The sequence below is a fragment of the Hemiscyllium ocellatum genome (assembly GCF_020745735.1).
Source record: "Hemiscyllium ocellatum isolate sHemOce1 chromosome 15 unlocalized genomic scaffold, sHemOce1.pat.X.cur. SUPER_15_unloc_2, whole genome shotgun sequence".
NCBI classification, from domain to species: Eukaryota; Metazoa; Chordata; class Chondrichthyes; order Orectolobiformes; family Hemiscylliidae; genus Hemiscyllium; species Hemiscyllium ocellatum.
The window spans coordinates 1,075,596-1,080,595 of record NW_026867456.1 but is presented as its reverse complement, the minus strand read 5'-3'; positions in this window follow the sequence as shown (position 1 = coordinate 1,080,595).

Below are 5,000 nucleotides of genomic sequence, written 5' to 3'. Positions count from 1 at the left end.
CCTATTGAAGGGGGTGTTTCTGAATTTGGGCCCTTTTTGAGTGGCATTGCCGGATGGGTTTTGTGTTGAAGGCTTCCAAATCGGGTAGCTCAGCCGGATTTGACCCGGCGGTTCTACCGACTGTCACGCCTTCGAGGGGGGACTGTTGTCTAAGTTCAGGCCGAATTTGGTGAATTTCCTAAGTCGGGAAGTGGTCCCAACGGGTTTGGGAGTGAACCTAACTGCTCATACCAACTTTGAGGCTTTGGGGCCGGTAGCACAGTCGGATTTGACCCGGCGGTTCTGCCGAATGCCTGGCCTTCGAGGGGGGCCTGCCCTCTGAGTTCAGGCCGAATTTGGTGATTTTCCTAAGTCGGGAAGTGGTCCAAACGGGGATGGGAGTGAACCTGACAGCTCATACCGACTTTGGGGCTTCCAAGCCGGGTAGCTCAACCGGATTTGATCCGGCGGTTCTAGCGACTGCCACGGCTTCGAGGGGGACTGTTGTCTAAGTTCAGGCCGAATTTGGTGAATTTCCCGAGTCGGGAAGTGGTCCAAACGGGGATGGGAGTGAACCTGACAGCTCTTACCGACATTGAGGCTTCGGGGCGGGTAGCTCAGTCGGATTTGACCCGGCGATTCTGCCGACTTCCACGCCTTCGAGCGGGGACTCTCCTCTAAGTTCAGGCCGAATTTGGTGAATTTCCTAAGTCGGGAAGTGGTCCAAACGGGGATGGGAGTGAACCTAACTGCTCATACCAACTTTGAGGCTTTGGGGCCGGGTAGCACAGTCGGATTTGACCCGGCGGTTCTGCCGAATGCCTGGCCTTCGAGGGGGGCCTGCCCTCTGAGTTCAGGCCGAATTTGGTGATTTTCCTAAGTCGGGAAGTGGTCCAAACGGGGATGGGAGTGAACCTGACAGCTCATACCGACTTTGGGGCTTCCAAGCCGGTAGCTCAACCGGATTTGATCCGGCGGGTCTAGCGACTGCCACGGCTTCGAGGGGGGACTGTTGTCTAAGTTCAGGCCGAATTTGGTGAATTTCCCGAGTCGGGAAGTGGTCCAAACGGGGATGGGAGTGAACCTGACAGCTCTTACCGACATTGAGGCTTCGGGGCCGGGTAGCTCAGTCGGATTTGACCCGGCGATTCTGCCGACTTCCACGCCTTCGAGCGGGGACTCTCCTCTAAGTTCAGGCCGAATTTGGTGAATTTCCTAAGTCGGGAAGTGGTCCAAACGGGGATGGGAGTGAACCTGACAGCTCTTACCGACTTTGGGGCTTCCAAGCCGGGTAGCTCAACCGGATTTGATCCGGCGGTTCTAGCGACTGTCACGCCTTCGAGGGGGGACTGTTGTATAAGTTCAGGCCGAATTTGGTGAATTTCCCGAGTCGGGAAGTGGTCCAAACGGGGATGGGAGTGAACCTGACAGCTCTTACCGACTTTGGGGCTTCCAAGCCGGTAGCTCAACCGGATTTGATCCGGCGGTTCTGCCGACTGTCACGCCTTCGAGGGGGGACTGTTGTATAAGTTCAGGCCGAATTTGGTGAATTTCCCGAGTCGGGAAGTGGTCCAAACGGGGATGGGAGAGAACCTGACAGCTCTTACCGACTTTGAGGCTTCGGGGCCGGGTAGCTCAGCCGGATTTGATCCGGCGGTTCTGCCGACTGTCACGCCTTCGAGGGGGGACTGTCCTCTGAGTTCAGGCCGAATTTGGTGAATTTCCCGAGTCGGGAAGTGGTCCAAACGGGGATGGGAGTGAACCTGACAGCTCATACCGACTTTGAGGCTTCCAAGCCGGGTAGCTCAGCCGGATTTGACCCGGCGATTCTGCCGACTTCCACGCCTTCGAGGGGGGACTGCCCTCTGAGTTCAGGCCGAATTTGGTGCATTTCCCGAGTCGGGAAGTGGTCTCTGTCACAACGGGGGCAAGTGTCTGAAGAGGTAAAGTGAGTAACCAGCACAGCTTAGGGAAGGGTTCCAAAGTTCTCAACAATGTGAATTCGGTTACCAGGAAAGCTTAGGAAAGTTGCCTGACTGTCCCAAACGAATGAACTGCAAAACTTAGGGAACATGCCCGAAGATGCTTAAAAGTGTGAAATCAGTAAGCAGGAAAGCATAGGAAAGTGCCTGAAAGTGCTAAATGAGTAACATGAAAAACGTAGAAAAATGCCCGAAAATGTTTAAAAGTGTGAACTCAGTAACCAGCAAAACTTAGTAAAACGTTGGAAAAGCAGAAATGAGTAACCAGAAAAACTTAGAAAAATGTTTGAAAATGAGAAATGAGTAACCAAGAAAACTTAGAAAAATGCCCAAAAAGAAGAAATCAGTAACCAGAAAAACTTAGAAAAATGTTTGAAAATGAGAAATGAGTAACCAAGAAAACTTAGAAAAATGCCCAAAAAGAAGAAATCAGTAACCAGAAAAACTTAGAAAAATGTTTGAAAATGAGAAATGAGTAACCAGAAAAACTTAGAAAAATGTTTGAAAATGAGAAATGAGTAACCAAGAAAACTTAGAAAAATGCCCAAAAAGAAGAAATCAGTAACCAGAAAAACTTAGAAAAATGTTTGAAAATGAGAAATGAGTAACCAAGAAAACTTAGAAAAATGCCCAAAAAGAAGAAATCAGTAACCAGAAAAACTTAGAAAAATGTTTGAAAATGAGAAATGAGTAACCAGAACAACTTAGAAAAATGTTTGAAAATGAGAAATGAGTAACCAAGAAAACTTAGAAAAATGCCCAAAAAGAAGAAATCAGTAACCAGAAAAACTTAGAAAAATGTTTGAAAATGAGAAATGAGTAACCAAGAAAACTTAGAAAAATGCCCAAAAGAAGAAATCAGTAACCAGAAAAACTTAGAAAAATGTTTGAAAATGAGAAATGAGTAACCAGAAAAACTTAGAAAAATGTTTGAAAATGAGAAATGAGTAACCAAGAAAACTTAGAAAAATGCCCAAAAAGAAGAAATCAGTAACCAGAAAAACTTAGAAAAATGTTTGAAAATGAGAAATGAGTAACCAAGAAAACTTAGAAAAATGCCCGAAAAGAAGAAATCAGTAACCAGAAAAACTTAGAAAAATTTTCGGCCAAGTGTGAAAAATATTCTAAGTGTCAGCGGAGGAAAATGCCGAAGCATCGGGAAAGATTCAAAAACTCATGCCGAACATGAGTTCCGAAGTGCCGGAGGAACTGGGCGAATTGAGCCCGGCGGTTGGCCAGATGTCGTTTTGAGTCTGCAGCCCGAAAACTTTAACTTTGTCTGCCGCGGAAGTCTGGACCGGGAAAAATCCAAACGGTTTTGCCGGGTTCGAGTTCCAGAGCGAAGCAGTCGAATTTGAAATTCAGACCCATTCAGTGCCACTTGACATTGTGACACAGTGAGGTTGGCGGGGTACCCGGAGATTTCTGGGAACACGATTTTTAGAACAAAATGGCGGCGCGGGACCACTTTGAAAGGCATCCGAAAAACGGTTCCGCGGGCAGAGCACTTGAATGACAGGCCTGTGTGCATGCCCAAGAGCTCTCGGAAGTCTAATTTTTGACACTTTGTCAAATTTTCGACAGACTTACCCAACTCTTGCTGCCTGTTCTAAGAATCAGTCAGAGGCCTGTGCGGCGGTCTCTTGACACTTTGGAGGGCGGGCAAACCCCACGTTGACTCCGGCCGTCCCTCCAAAAGGCACTTGCTATTGGGGGAAAGGATTGCAAGTAGCCTGGTTCCCGTGGGAGCGGCCAGGAAGGGTGCAGGCTGGCCCTTGCCTGAGCATTCCCAAAACCCTCTTCCGCTGAGAGCAGACCTCGCACGCCGCACTACCGGCTCTGGGAGTGGTTGGCCGCTATTGTACATAGTCCGGTCCTTCCTCTGCCACCCGGCAAGTGCGATGGCTCTGCCGCCCTGCGGTGCTCGTCACCCAGGTTTGGGGAACACGATACTTAGAACATGTTGGCGGCTCGGGACCTGCAGGCGAAAGGGGCCCCGTGGTGCTGAGCACATCGACCTCGGGTCTCAGTGCAAGCCGGAGAGTTCGCGGAAGTCTTAAAAGATTTTGACATCTGCTCAAATCTTTGACAGGCTTGCCTGACTCTTTCCGTCCGTTCTAAGAATCAGTCGGAGGCCGGGGCGGGGACGGTCTCTTGACACACGGAGGGTTGGCTTCCCTCCTCAGGCGTTTGTGTCGAAAATGAAGGCGAGAGATGCAAGCGTCCTGGTTCCCCTGGGTGCTGCCAGCAAGGGTGCAGGCTGACCCTTGCCTGAGCACTCCCAAAAGCCTCTTAAGCTGAGAGCAGGCGCCGCACTACCGGCTCTGGGAGTCGTTGGCCGCTATTGTACATAGTCCGGTCCTTCCTCTGCCACCCGGCAAGTGCGATGGCTCTGCCTCCCTGCGGTGCGCGTCACCCAGGTTTGGGGAACACGATACTTAGAACATGTTGGCGGCTCGGGACCTGCAGGCGAAGGGGGCCCCGTGGTGCTGAGCACATCGACCTCGCGTCTCAGTGCAAGCCGGAGAGTTCGCGGAAGTCTTAACAGGCTTGCCTGACTCTTTCCGTCCGTTCTAAGAATCAGTCGGAGGCCGGGGCGGGGACGGTCTCTTGACACACGGAGGGTTGGCTTCCCTCCTCAGGCGTTTGTGTCGAAAATGAAGGCGAGAGATGCAAGCGTCCTGGTTCCCCTGGGTGCTGCCAGCAAGGGTGCAGGCTGACCCTTGCCTGAGCACTCCCAAAAGCCTCTTAGGCTGAGAGCAGGCGCCGCACTACCGGCTCTGGGAGTCGTTGGCCGCTATTGTACATAGTCCGGTCCTTCCTCTGCCACCCGGCAAGTGCGATGGCTCTGCCTCCCTGCGGTGCCCGTCACCCAGGTTTGGAGAACACGATACTTAGAACATGTTGGCGGCTCGGGACCTGCAGGCGAAAGGGGCCCCGTGGTGCTGAGCACATCGACCTCGCGTCTCAGTGCAAGCCGGAGAGTTCGCGGAAGTCTTAACAGGCTTGCCTGACTCTTTCCGTCCGTTCTAAGAATCA